Below are 15,832 nucleotides of genomic sequence, written 5' to 3'. Positions count from 1 at the left end.
AGACACTGGGTGCTAGACTGACACTCTGACTGCTAGAAGGAGATTCTGGCTGTTTAACTGAGACTCTGGCTGCTAGACTCAGACTCTGTCTGCTAGACTGAGACTGCCTGCTAGACTGAGACTGACTGCCAGACTGATATTCTGACTGCTAGACTGAGACTCTGACTGCTAGACTGAGACTGACTGCTAGACTGAGAATGTGTGCTAGACTGAGAATGTCTTCTAGACTGAGACTCTGGCTGCTAGACTGAGACTGGCTTCTAGACTGAGACACTGGCTGCTTGACTGAGACTCTGACTGCTAGACTGAGACTGTCGGCTAGACTGAGAATGTCTGCTAGACTGACACTCTGACTGCTAGACTGAGACTCTGGCTGCTAGACTGAGACTTGCTTCTAGACTGAGACACTGGCTGCTAGACTGAGACTCCGGCTGCTAGACAGAGATTCTGACTGCTCGACTGAGACTCTGACTGCTAGACTGAGACTCTGACTGCTAGACTGAGACTCTGGCTGCTAGACTGCGACTGGCTGCTAGACTGAGACTGAGACTGCTAGACTGAGATTGGCTGCTAGACTGAGACACTGGCTGCTAGACTGAGACGCTGGCTGCTAGACTGAGACTCTGACTGCTCGACTGAGACGCTGGCTGCTAGACTGAGACACTGGCTGCTAGACTGAGACACTGGCTGCTAGATTGAGACTCTGACTGCTAGACTGAGACACTGGCTGCTAGACTGAGACTGGCTGCTAGACTGAGACAGTGGCTGCTAGACTGAGACACTGGCTGCTAGACTGTGTCGCTGGCTGCTAGACTGAGATTGGCTGCTAGACTGAGAGACTGACTGCTCGACTGAGACTCTGACTGCTAGACTGAGATTCTGGCTGCTAAACTGAGACTGACTGCTAGACTGAGACTCGCTGCTAGACTGAGATTGGCTACTAGACTGAGACTCTGACTGCTAGACTGAGACTCTGACTGCAAGACTGAGACTCCGACTGCTAGACTGAGACTGGCTGCTAGACTGAGACTGACTGCCAGACTTATTTTCTGATTGCTAGTCTAGCAGCCACTGTCTCAGCTGCTAGACTGAGACTCTGTCTGCTAGACTGAGACTCTGTCTGCTAGTCTGAGACTGCCTGCTAGACTGAGACTGACTGCCAGACTGATATTCTGACTGCTAGACTGAGACTCTGGCTGCTAGACTGAGACTCTGATTTCTAGACTTAGACTCTGGCTGCTAGACTGAGACTCTGTCTGCTAGACTGAGACTGCCTGCTAGACTGAGACTGATTGCCAGACTGATATTCTGACTGCTAGACTGAGACTCTGACTGCTAGACTGAGACTGACTGCTAGACTGAGAATGTCTGCTAGACTGAGAATGTCTTCTAGACTGAGACTCTGGCTGCTAGACTGAGACTGGCTGCTAGACTGAGACACTGGCTGCTAGACTGAGACTCTGACTGCTAGACTGAGACTGTCTGCTAGACTGAGAATGTCTGCTAGACTGACACTCTGACTGCTAGACTGAGACTCTGGCTGCTAGAGTGAGACTGGCTTCTAGACTGAGACACTGGCTGCTAGACTGAGACTCCGGCTGCTAGACAGAGACTCTGACTGCTCGACTGAGACTCTGGCTGCTAGACTGAGACTCTGGCTGCTAGACTGCGACTCGCTGCTAGACTGAGACTGAGACTGCTAGACTGAAACGCTGGCTGCTAGACTGAGACACTGGCTGCTAGACTGAGACGCTGGCTGCTAGACTGAGACTCTGACTGCTCGACTGAGACGCTGGCTGCTGGACTGAGACACTGGCTGCTAGACTGAGACACTGGCTGCTAGACTGAGACTCTGACTGCTAGACTGAGACACTGGCTGCTAGACTGAGCCTCTGGCTGCTAGACTGAGACACTGGCTGCTAGACTGTGACGCTGGCTGCTAGACTGAGATTGGCTGCTAGACTGAGAGACTGACTGCTCGACTGAGACTCTGACTGCTAGACTGAGATTCTGGCTGCTAAACTGAGACTCTGACTGCTAGACTGAGACTCTGGCTGCTAAACTGAGACTCTGACTGCTAGACTGAGACTCTGACTGACTGGTAGACAGACTCTGGCTGCTAGACTGAGATTGGCTACTAGACTGAGATTCTGGCTGCTAAACTGAGACTCTGACTGCTAGAATGAGTTTCTGGCTGCTAGACTTAGACTGGCTGCTAGACTGAGACTCTGACTGCTAGACTGAGACACTGGCTGCTAGACTGAGACTCTGACTGCTAGACTGAGACTCTGGCTGCTAAACTGAGACTGGCTGTCAGACTGAGACTGACTGCTAGGCTGAGACACTGGCTGCTAGACTGAGACTACGGCTGCTAAACTGAGACTGGCTGTCAGACTGAGACTGACTGCTAGACTGAGACTCCGGCTGCTAGACTGAGACTCTGACTGCTAGACTGAGACTCTGACTGCTAGACTGAGACACTGGCTGCTAGACTGAGACCCTGACAGCTAGACTGAGACTCTCACTGCTAGACTGAGACTGTCTGCTAGACTGAGTCTCTGACTCTAGACTGAGACTCTGGCTGCTAGACTGAGACACTGACTGCTAGACTGAGACTCTGAATGCTAGACTGAGACTGGCTGCTAGACTGAGACTGACTGCTAGACTGAGACTGTCTGCTAGACTGAGACACTGGCTGCTAGACTGAGAATCTGAATGCTAGACGGAGACTCTGACTGCTAGACTGAGACGCTGACTGCTAGACTGAGACGCTGACTGCTAGACTGAGACTCTGGCTGCTAGACTGAGGCTCTGGCTGCTAGACTGAGACTGAGACTGACTGCTACACTGAGACTTGCTGCTAGACTGAGATTGGCTACTAGACTGAGACTCTGACTGCTAGACTGAGACTGGCTGCTAGACTGAGACTGACTGCCAGACTGATATTCTGATTGCTAGACTTAGACTCTGGCTGCTAGACTGAGACTCTGTCTGCTAGACTGAGACTCTGTCTGCTAGACTGAGACTGCCTGCTAGACTGAGACTGACTGCCAGACTGATATTCTGACTGCTAGACTGAGACTCTGGCTGCTAGACTGAGACTCTGACTGCTAGCCTGAGACTCTGACTGCTAGACTGAGACACTACGTGCTAGACTGACCCTCTGACTGCTAGACAGATTCTCTGGCTGCTAGACTGAGACTCTGGCTGCTAGACTGAGACTCTGGCTGCTAGACTGAGACTCTGGCTGCTAGACTGAGACACTGGCTGCTAGACTGAGACTCTGACTGCTAGACTTAGACTGTCTGCTAGACTGAGAATGTCTGCTAGACTGACACTCTGACTGCTAGACTGAGACTCTGGCTGCTAGAGTGAGACTGGCTTCTAGACTGAGACACTGGCTGCTAGACTGAGACTCCGGCTGCTAGACAGAGACTCTGACTGCTCGACTGAGACTCTGACTGCTAGACTGAGACTCTGACTGCTAGACTGAGACTCTGGCTGCTAGACTGCGACTGGCTGCTAGACTGAGACTGAGACTGCTAGACTGAGACTCTGGCTGCTAGACTGAGGCTCTGGCTGCTAGACTGAGACTGAGACTGACTGCTAGACTGAGACTTGCTGCTAGACTGAGATTGGCTACTAGACTGAGACTCTGACTGCTAGACTGAGACTCTGACTGCTAGACTGAGACTCTGACTGCAAGACTGAGACTCCGACTGCTAGACTGAGACTGGCTGCTAGACTGAGACTGACTGCCAGACTGATATACTGATTGCTAGACTTAGACTCTGGCTGCTAGACTGAGACTCTGTCTGCTAGACTGAGACTCTGTCTGCTAGACTGAGACTGCCTGCTAGACTGAGACTGACTGCCAGACTGATATTCTGACTGCGAGACTGAGACTCTGGCTGCTAGACTGAGACTCTGACTGCTAGACTGAGACGCTGACTGCTAGACTGAGACTCTGACTGCTAGACTGAGACTCTGGCTGCTAGACAGATTGGCTACTAGACTGAGACTCTGGCTGCTAGACTGAGACTGAGACTGACTGCTAGACTGAGCCTCTGGCTGCTAGACAGATTGACTACTAGACTGAGACTCTGACTGCTAGACTGAGACTCTGACTGCTAGACTGAGACTCCGACTGCTAGACTGAGACTCCGACTGGTAGACTGAGACTCCGACTGCTAGACTGAGACTCTGACTGCTGGACTGAGACTGGCTGCTAGACTGAGCTACTGGCTGCTAGACTGAGACTCTGACTGCGAGACTGAGACTCTGACTGCGAGACTGAGACTCTGGCTGCTAGACTGATACTCTGGCTGCTAGACTGAGACTCTGACTGCTAGACTGAGACTCTGACTGCAAGACTGAGACTCTGACTGCAAGACTGAGACTCCGACTGCAAGACTGAGACTCTGACTGCAAGACTGAGACTCCGACTGCTAGGCTGAGAATGTCTGCTAGACTGAGACTGACTGCTAGACTGAGACTCTGATTGCTAGACTGAGACTCTGGCTGCTAGACTGAGACTCTGGCTGCTAGACTTAGACTCTGACTGCTAGACTGAGACTCTGACTGCTAGACTGAGACACTGGCTGCTAGACTGAGACCCTGACAGCTAGACTGAGACTCTCACTGCTAGACTGAGACTGTCTGCTAGACTGAGTCTCTGACTCCTAGACTGAGACTCTGGCTGCTAGACTGAGACACTGACTGCTAGACTGAGACTCTGAATGCTAGACTGAGACTGGCTGCTAGACTGAGACTGACTGCTAGACTGAGACTGTCTGCTAGACTGAGACACTGGCTGCTAGACTGAGAATCTGAATGCTAGACGGAGACTCTGACTGCTAGACTGAGACGCTGACTGCTAGACTGAGACGCTGACTGCTAGACTGCTGACTGCTAGACTGAGACTCTGGCTGCTAGACTGAGGCTCTGGCTGCTAGACTGAGACTGAGACTGACTGCTACACTGAGACTTGCTGCTAGACTGAGATTGGCTACTAGACTGAGACTCTGACTGCTAGACTGAGACCTGGCTGCTAGACTGAGACTGACTGCCAGACTGATATTCTGATTGCTAGACTGAGACTCTGGCTGCTAGACTGAGACTCTGTCTGCTAGACTGAGACTCTGTCTGCTAGACTGAGACCTGGCTGCTAGACTGAGACTGACTGCCAGACTGATACTCTGACTGCTAGACTGAGACTCTGGCTGCTAGACTGAGACTCCGACTGCTAGCCTGAGACTCTGAATGCTAGACTGAGACTCTGACTGCTAGACTGAGACTCTGACTGATAGACAGATTCTCTGGCTGCTAGACTGAGACTCTGGCTGCTAGACTGAGACTGCTGGCTGCTAGACTGAGACTCTGGCTGCTAGACTAGACACTGGCTGCTAGACTGAGACTCTGACTGCTAGACTGAGACTCTGACTGCTAGACTGAGACCTGACTGCTAGACTGAGACTCCGACTGCTAGACTGAGACTCTGGCTGCTAGACTGAGACTCTGGCTGCTAGACTGAGACTCTGGCTGCTAGACTGAGACTCTGGCTGTTAGACTGAGACTCTGGCTGCTAGACTGAGACTCTGGCTGCTAGACTGAGACTCTGGCTGCTAGACTGAGACTCCGGCTGCTAGACTGAGACTCTGGCTGCTAGACTGAGACTGGACTGCTAGACTGAGACGAGCTGACTGCTAGACTGAGACTCTGACTGCTAGACTGAGACTCTGGCTGCTAGACTGAGACTCTGACTGCTAGACTGAGACTGAGACTGACTGCTAGACTGAGACTGAGACTGACTGCTAGACTGAGACTCTGACTGCTAGACTGAGACTCTGGCTGCTAGACTGAGACTCTGACTGCTAGACTGAGATTGGCTGCTAGACTGAGAATCTGACTACTAGACTGAGACTCTGACTGCTAGACTGAGACTCTGACTGCTAGACTGAGACTCTGGCTGCTGAGACTGAGACTCTGACTGCTAGACTGAGACACTGGCTGCTAGACTGAGACTCTGACTGCTAGACTGAGACTGGCTGCTAGACTGAGACTCTGACTGCTAGACTAAGACTCTGTCTGCAAGACTGAGACGCTGACTGCTAGACTGAGACCCCGACTGCTAGACTGAGACTCCGACTGCTAGACTGAGACTCTGACTGCTAGACAGAGAATGTCTGCTAGACTGAGACTCTGGCTGCTAGACTGAGACTCTGGCTGTTAGACTGAGACTCTGGCTGCTAGACTGAGACTCTGGCTGCTAGACTGAGACTCTGGCTGCTAGACTGAGACTCTGACTGCTAGACTGAGACTCTGACTGCTAGACTGAGACGCTGACTGCTAGACTGAGACTCTGACTGCTAGACTGAGACTCTGACTGCTAGACTGAGACTCTGACTGCTAGACTGAGACTGACTGACTGCAAGACTGAGACTCCGACTGCTAGACTGAGACTCTGGCTGCAAGACTGAGACTACGACTGCTAGGCTGAGATTGGCTGCTAGACTGAGAATCTGACTACTAGACTGAGACTCTGACTGCTAGACTGAGACTCTGGCTGCTAGACTGAGACTTGGCTGCTAGACTGAGACTCTGACTGCTAGACTGAGACTCTGACTGCTAGACTGAGACACCGGCTGCTAGACTGAGACTCCGACAGCTAGACTGAGACTCTGACTGCTAGACTGAGAACTGTCTGCTAGACTGAGACTCTGACTGCTAGACTGAGACTCTGGCTGCTAGACTGAGACTCTGGCTGCTAGACTGAGACTCTGGCTGCTAGACTGAGACTCTGGCTGCTAGACTGAGACTGTCTGCTAGACTGAGACGCTGACTGCTAGACTGAGACTCTGACTGCTAGACTGAGACTCTGACTGCTAGACTGAGACTCTGACTGCTAGACTGAGACGACTGACTGCTAGACTGAGACGAGACTGACTGCTAGACTGAGACTCTGACTGCTAGACTGAGACTCTGGCTGCTAGACTGAGACTCCGACTGCTAGACTGAGACTTGGCTGCTAGACTGAGAATCTGGCTGCTAGACTGAGACTCTGACTGCTAGACTGAGACTCTGGCTGCTAGACTGAGACTCTGGCTGCTGAGACTGAGAATCTGACTGCTAGACTGAGACTCTGGCTGCTAGACTGAGACTCTGACTGCTAGACTGAGACTGGCTGCTAGACTGAGACTCTGACTGCTAGACTGAGGCTCTGTCTGCTAGACTGAGACTGCTGACTGCTAGACTGAGACTCCGACTGCTAGACTGAGACTCTGACTGCTAGACTGAGACTCTTACTGCTAGACAGAGACTGGCTGCTAGACTGAGACTCTGGCTGCTAGACTGAGACTCTGGCTGTTAGACTGAGACTCTGGCTGCTAGACTGAGACTCTGGCTGCTAGACTGAGACTCTGGCTGCTAGACTGAGACTCTGGCTGCTAGACTGAGACTGTCTGCTAGACTGACACTCTGACTGCTAGACTGAGACTCTGGCTGCTAGAGTGAGACTGACTGCTAGACTGAGACTACTGGCTGCTAGACTGAGACTCCGACTGCTAGACTGAGACTCTGACTGCTAGACTGAGACTCTGGCTGCTAGACTGAGACTCTGACTGCTAGACTGAGACTCTGGCTGCTAGACTGAGACTGGCTGCTAGACTGAGACTGTGACTGCTAGACTGAGACTCTGGCTGCTAGACTGAGGCTCTGGCTACTGAGACTGAGAATCTGACTGATAGACTGAGACACTGGATTGCTAGACTGAGACTCTGACTGCTAGACTGAGACCTGGCTGCTAGACTGAGACTCTGACTGCTAGACTGAGGCTCTGTCTGCTAGACTGAGACGCTGACTGCTAGACTGAGACTCTGACTGCTAGACTGAGACTGAGACTGACTGCTAGACTGAGACACTGGCTGCTAGACTGAGACTCTGACTGCTAGACTGAGACTCTGACTGCTAGGCTGAGACGCTGACTGCTAGACTGAGACGCTGGCTGCTAGACTGAGACTCTGGCTGCTAGACTGAGACTCTGGCTGCTAGACTGAGACTGAGACTGACTGCTAGACTGAGACTCTGTCTGCTAGACTGAGAACTGTTTGCTAGACTGAGACTCTGATTGCTAGACTGAGACTCTGACTGCTAGACTGAGACTGGCTGCTAGACTGAGACATGGCTGCTAGACTGAGACTCTGTCTGCTAGACTGAGACTTTGGCTGCTAGACTGAGACTCTGGCTGCTAGACTGAGACACTGGCTGCTTGACTGAGACTCTGGCTGCTAGACTGAGACTCTGTCGGCTAGACTGAGAGATGTCTGCTAGACTGAGACTCTGACTGCTAGACTGAGACTCTGGCTGCTAGACTGAGACTTGCTTCTAGACTGAGACACTGGCTGCTAGACTGAGATTCCGGCTGCTAGACAGAGACTCTGACTGCTCGACTGAGACTCTGACTGCTAGACTGAGACTCTGACTGCTAGACTGAGACTCTGGCTGCTAGACTGCGACTGGCTGCTAGACTGCGACTGAGACTGCTAGACTGAGATTGGCTGCTAGACTGAGACACTGGCTGCTAGACTGAGACGCTGGCTGCTAGACTGAGACTCTGACTGCTCGACTGAGACGCTGGCTGCTAGACTGAGACACTGGCTGCTAGACTGAGACACTGGCTGCTAGATTGAGACTCTGACTGCTAGACTGAGACACTGGCTGCTAGACTGAGACTGGCTGCTAGACTGAGGCAGTGGCTGCTAGACTGAGACACTGGCTGCTAGACTGTGTCGCTGGCTGCTAGACTGAGATTGGCTGCTAGACTGAGAGACTGACTGCTCGACTGAGACTCTGACTGCTAGACTGAGATTCTGGCTGCTAAACTGAGACTGACTGCTAGACTGAGACTCGCTGCTAGACTGAGATTGGCTACTAGACTGAGACTCTGACTGCTAGACTGAGACTCTGACTGCAAGACTGAGACTCCGACTGCTAGACTGAGACTGGCTGCTAGACTGAGACTGACTGCCAGACTTATTTTCTGATTGCTAGTCTAGCAGCCACTGTCTCAGCTGCTAGACTGAGACTCTGTCTGCTAGACTGAGACTCTGTCTGCTAGTGTGAGACTGCCTGCTAGACTGAGACTGACTGCCAGACTGATATTCTGACTGCTAGACTGAGACTCTGGCTGCTAGACTGAGACTCTGATTTCTAGACTTAGACTCTGGCTGCTAGACTGAGACTCTGTCTGCTAGACTGAGACTGCCTGCTAGACTGAGACTGATTGCCAGACTGATATTCTGACTGCTAGACTGAGACTCTGACTGCTAGACTGAGACTGACTGCTAGACTGAGAATGTCTGCTAGACTGAGAATGTCTTCTAGACTGAGACTCTGGCTGCTAGACTGAGACTGGCTGCTAGACTGAGACACTGGCTGCTAGACTGAGACTCTGACTGCTAGACTGAGACTGTCTGCTAGACTGAGAATGTCTGCTAGACTGAGACTCTGGCTGCTAGAGTGAGACTGGCTTCTAGACTGAGACACTGGCTGCTAGACTGAGACTCCGGCTGCTAGACAGAGACTCTGACTGCTTGACTGAGACTCTGGCTGCTAGACTGAGACTCTGGCTGCTAGACTGCGACTCGCTGCTAGACTGAGACTGAGACTGCTAGACTGAAACGCTGGCTGCTAGACTGAGACACTGGCTGCTAGACTGAGATGCTGGCTGCTAGACTGAGACTCTGACTGCTCGACTGAGACGCTGGCTGCTGGACTGAGACACTGGCTGCTAGACTGAGACACTGGCTGCTAGACTGAGACTCTGACTGCTAGACTGAGACACTGGCTGCTAGACTGAGCCTCTGGCTGCTAGACTGAGACACTGGCTGCTAGACTGTGACGCTGGCTGCTAGACTGAGATTGGCTGCTAGACTGAGAGACTGACTGCTCGACTGAGACTCTGACTGCTAGACTGAGATTCTGGCTGCTAAACTGAGACTCTGACTGCTAGACTGAGATTCTGGCTGCTAAACTGAGACTCTGACTGCTAGACTGAGACTCTGACTGACTGGTAGACAGACTCTGGCTGCTAGACTGAGATTGGCTACTAGACTGAGATTCTGGCTGCTAAACTGAGACTCTGACTGCTAGAATGAGTTTCTGGCTGCTAGACTTAGACTGGCTGCTAGACTGAGACTCTGACTGCTAGACTGAGACACTGGCTGCTAGACTGAGACTCTGACTGCTAGACTGAGACTCTGGCTGCTAAACTGAGACTGGCTGTCAGACTGAGACTGACTGCTAGGCTGAGACACTGGCTGCTAGACTGAGACTACGGCTGCTAAACTGAGACTGGCTGTCAGACTGAGACTGACTGCTAGACTGAGACTCCGGCTGCTAGACTGAGACTCTGACTGCTAGACTGAGACTCTGACTGCTAGACTGAGACACTGGCTGCTAGACTGAGACTCTGGCTGCTAAACTGATACTGGCTGTCAGACTGAGACTGACTGCTAGACTGAGACTGTCTGCTAGACTGAGACTGACTGCTCGACTGAGACTGACTGCTAGACTGAGACTCTGGCTGCTAGACTGAGAATGTCTGCTAGACTGAGACTCTGGCTGCTAGACTGAGACTCTGACTGCTAGACTGAGACTCTGGCAGCTAGACAGACTGGAATATTATTTCACTAATATAACATAAGTTAGCCTTTTGCTGCTCCTCTGTTACTATGCTCCTCTGTTACCCTGTTACTCTCGTCCTCTGTTACTCTGCTCCTCTGTTACTCTGTTCCTATGTTACTATGTTCCTCTGTTACTATGTTACTCTGTTACTCTGCTCCTCTGTTTCTTTGCTCCTCTGTTACTCTGCTCCTCTGCTCCTCTGTTTCTCTGCTTGCTCCTCTGCTCCTCTGCTCCTCTGCTCCTCTGTTACTCTGCTCCTCTGTTTCTCTGTTACTTTGCTCCTCTGCTACTCTGTTACTCTGTTACTATGTTACTCTGCTCCTCTGTTCCTCTGTTACTCTGCTCCTCTGTTACTATGTTACTATGTTACTCTGTTACTATGTTACTCTGCTCCTCTGCTCCCCTGTTACTATGTTACTCTGCTCCTCTGTTACTATGTTACTCTGCTCCTCTGCTCCTCTGTTACTCTGCTCCCCTGTTACTATGTTACTCTGCTCCTCTGTTACTATGTTACTCTGCTCCTCTGTTACTCTGCTCCTCTGCTCCCCTGTTACTATGTTACTCTGTTACTCTGTTACTCTGTGTCATCTCCTAAGTGGCAGGAATACTGCACCTGTGTACATGTAGCATAGGAGGTTGGTGGCACCTTAATTGGGGAGGACGGCCTCGTGGTAATGGCTGGAGCGGAATTAGTGGAATGGTATCAAATACATCAAACAAATGGTTTCCATGGTTTCCCGTTCCATTGGCTTCGTTCCAGCCATTATTATGAGCCGTTCTCCCCTCAGCAGCCTCCACTGATGTGTAGCTGGTTAGCGTTTTTTGTTATTAGTCTTGTTCTGGAGGCAGCTCTGCAGGATGGTCACTAGCTGGCACAGCCACAGTCATAAAATCTGATTTTAAACCTAACCCTAATCTTAACCCTAACCTTAACCACATGGCTAACCTTATGCCTAACTCTAACCTTAACCGCACTGCTAACTAACCCTAATGCCTGACCCTAATCCAAATTTTGACTTTGCAGCTTGCCCATCATGCAGCCTTCCCATCTTGCGATAATCGCTCAGTTCTGCCTCCAAGGCAAGATTCATAACAATAAACATCAACCTGCGTATGTGTATAGAGTAAGATAGAGAGAGAAGGAAAGAAAAATAGACAAATAGAAAGAATGTTGAAAAAGGAGGCAGAGAGAAAATGAGAGAGGATGTCTGCACCCCATGGAGAAGAGTCCAGACTTCTCTGTAGTGATTTTAGAGTTAGGCAAGGAAAGAGAATGTTGCATTTTAATAACTGTTCATTTGTTGTTGTTTTTTACTCTCTCTCTCTCTTCTCCGTCTCTCACACCCTTCGGCTATCTGCATCAAACTAACAACACAGAAGCATGTTTACATTTAATTTCCACATGGAACAACTAGACAGGAGGAGATCGGCAAGAGAAAAAACGTAAACGCAATTATTTTAATTGCTTTACCGCTCAACGTACCCAAAGATAATAATAATTAAAGCTTGGTGTTTGTTTTTATCTGTGCGTGGTAGCATTCTTCACTTCGTAATTAAATCAACATTGTTGCGCCTTATTATTCAGGCGAGGCAAGTGTAGAGCACGTCCACTTTGAACCTCTCTTTAATAGCATGATTAAAATATAACTGCAGGATCCAGAACCATTAGGATAATTGTGAGGTGGGTGAATGAAGAACAAGTTTGGAGCTCTAGATGAACAAACAGACTATTAGAGCAGCTAGTTTTACATCTTATTGGAATCTTATTAGTATATTATTTGTGTCTAATTTGTATCTTATTGGTATATCCTGTTAGGGCTAGGGGGCAGTATTTGCACGGCTGGATAAAAAAATGTACCCGGTTTAATCTGGTTACTAATCCTACCCAGTAACTAGAATATGCATATACTTATTATATATGGATAGAAAACACCCTAAAGTTTCTAAAACTGTTTGAATGGTGTCTGTGAGTATAACAGAACTCATTTGGCAGGCAAAACCCTGAGACATTTTCTGACAGGAAGTGGATACCTGATGTGTTGTATTACCTTTAAACCTATGCCATTGAAAAACACAGGGGCTGAGGAATATTTTGGCACTTCCTATTGCTTCCACTAGATGTCACCAGCCTTTACAAAGTGTTTTGAGTCTTCTGGAGGGAGATCTGACCGAACAAGAGCCATGGAACGATGATGGCCCATTAGACACCTGGCGCGCGAGTTCATGTTGGGTACCCTCGTTCCAATACGTTATAAAAGAGAATGCATTCGTCCACCTTGAATATTATTCATGTTCTGGTTAAAAAGGCCCTAATGATTTATGCTATACAACGTTTGACATGTTTGAACGAACGTAAATATATTTTTCCCCCTCGTTCATGAAGTGAAGTCCGGCGGGCTTAGATCATGTGCTAACAAGACGGAGATTTTTGGACATAAATGATGAGCTTTTTTGAACAAAACTACATTCGTTATGGACCTGTGATACCTGGAAGTGACATCTGATGAAGAGAATCAAAGGTAATGGATTATTTACATAGTATTTTCGATTTTAGATCTCCCCAACATGACGGCTAGTCTGTATCGCAACGCGTATTTTTCTGGGCGCAGTGCTCAGATTATTGCAAAGTGTGATTTCCCAGTAAGGTTATTTTTAAATCTGGCAAGGTGATTGCGTTCAAGAGATGTAAATCTATAATTCTTTAAATGACAATATAATATTTTACCAATGTTTTCTCATTTTAATTATTTAATTTGTGGTGCTGACTTGACTGCCGGTTATTGGAGGGAAACGATTTCCTCAACATCAATGCCATAGTAAAACGCTGTTTTTGGATATAAATATGAACTTGATAGAACTAAAAATGCATGCATTGTCTAACATAATGTCCTAGGAGTGTCATCTGATGGAGATTGTAAATGGTTAGTGCATCATTTTAGCTGGTTTTATGGTTTTGGTGACCCTGTCTTTGAATTGACAAAACATTACACACAACTCTTGTAAATGTACTGTCCTAACATACTCTAAATTTATGCTTTCGCCGTAAAACCTTTTTGAAATCGTAAAACGTGGTTAGATTAAGGAGATGTTTATCTTTCAAAGGGTGTAAAATAGTTGTATGTTTGAAAAATTTGAATTTTGACATTTATTTGGATTCAAATTTGCCGCTCTTGATGTTGTGGTGCACTCCATCAACTCCTGCTGTTGATGGAGTGCACCACGGGTGGGACGCTTGCGTCCCACCTAGCCCATAGAGGATATTATTTGTGTCTAATTCGTATCTTGTTAGTATATTATTTGTGTCTTATTCGTATCTTATTTGTGTCTTATCCGTATCTTATTTGTATATTATTAGAATCCTACTAGTATCTTATAAGTATATTATTAGTATCGTATTAGTATCTTATAAGTATATTAGTAGTATCTTATTAGTATCTTATATGTATATTATTAGTATAGGGAATAAACTACTGTCTAAAGCAGAGCAGAGAGGCCGTCACCAGGGGTTTAGATCGTAGTTTAAACTACTGTCTAAAGCAGAGAGGGCGTCACCAGGGGTTTAGATCGTAGTTTAAACTACTGTCTAAGGCAGAGAGGGCGTCACCAGGGGTTTAGATCGAAGTTTAAACTACTGTCTAAAGCAGAGCAGAGAGGGCATCACCAGGGGAATAGATCGTAGTTTAAACTACTGTCTAAAGCAGAGCAGAGAGGGCGTCACCAGGGGATTAGATCGAAGTTTAAACTACTGTCTAAAGCAGAGAGGGCATCACCAGGGAATTAGATCGAAGTTTAAACTACTGTCTAAAGCAGAGAGGGCATCACCAGGGGTTTAGATCGTAGTTTAAACTACTGTCTAAAGCAGAGCAGTGTCAAGTGTCAGTGTGCAGCAGGTAGGACGGAGTCAGGCGCAGGACACAGAACTGGGTAACAACGTACTTTACTCGAATAAATCACAAACAATTCCATACAGGGAAAATATTACAGCTCGACACAAAAGAGCGACCACTTAACAAAGAACAAACACACACAAAACCATGTGGGAACCAGAGGGTTAAATAGGGAATAAATTATAACGTAATGGAAACCAGGTGTGTACAATCAAGACAAAACAAATGGACAAAGAAACGTAGATCGGTAGCGGCTAGAAAGCCGATGACGTCGACCGCCGAACGCTGCCCGAACAAGGAGAGGCACCAACTTCGGCGGAAGTCTTGACAGTACGCGCCAACACCGGCCTCGGGGACGACCCGAAGGACGAGGCGCAGGACGATCCGGGTGGAGACTGTGAAATTCCTGCAGTAAGGAAGGGTCCAGGATGTCCTCCACCGGCACCCAGCATCTCTCCTCCGGACCGTACCCCTCCCACTCCACGAGGTACTGAAGGCCCCTCGCCCGACGCCTTGAGTCCATGATGGCTCGCACAGTATATGCTGGGGCCCCCTCGATGTCCAGAGGGGGAGGAGGAACCTCCCGCACCTCAGACTGCTGGAGCGGTCCAGGCACCACCGGCCTGAGGAGAGACACATGGAACGAGGGGTTAATACGGTAATCAGGGGGAACTGTAACCTATAAGAAACCTCGTTCAGTCTCCTCAGGACTTTAAATAGCCCCACAAACCACGGACCCAGCTTCCGGCAGGGCAGGCGAAGGGGTAGGTTTCGGGTTGAGAGCCAGACCCGGTCCCCCGGTGCATACTCTGGGGCCTCACTGCGGTGGCGGTCGGCGCTCGCCTTCTGCCGCCTGATGGCCCGTTGTAGTCGTACATGGGCAGCGTCCCATGTCTCCTCCGAGCGCCGAAACCATTCGTCCACCGCAGGTGCCTCGATCTGGCTCTGATGCCACGGTGCCAGGACCGGCTGATAACCTAGTACACACTGAAAAGGAGATAGGTGAGTGGCGGAGTGGCGGAGGGAGTTTTGGGCCATCGCTGCCCAGGGTATGAAAGCCGCCCACTCCCCCGGCCAGTCCTGGCAATAGGACTGCAGAAACCTACCCACATCCTGGTTAACTCTCTCCACCTGCCCGTTACTCTCGGGGTGAAAACCTGAGGTGAGGCTGACCGAGACCCCCAGGCGTTCCATAAACGCCCTCCAGACCCTAGACGTGAACTGGGGACCCCGATCAGAAACTATATCCTCAGGCACCCCAT

Source organism: Salmo salar, chromosome ssa01, assembly GCF_905237065.1.
Source record: "Salmo salar chromosome ssa01, Ssal_v3.1, whole genome shotgun sequence".
In the NCBI taxonomy this organism is placed as follows: Eukaryota; Metazoa; Chordata; class Actinopteri; order Salmoniformes; family Salmonidae; genus Salmo; species Salmo salar.
The sequence above is the reverse complement of the archived record's forward strand: the minus strand, read 5'-3'. Positions refer to the sequence as shown.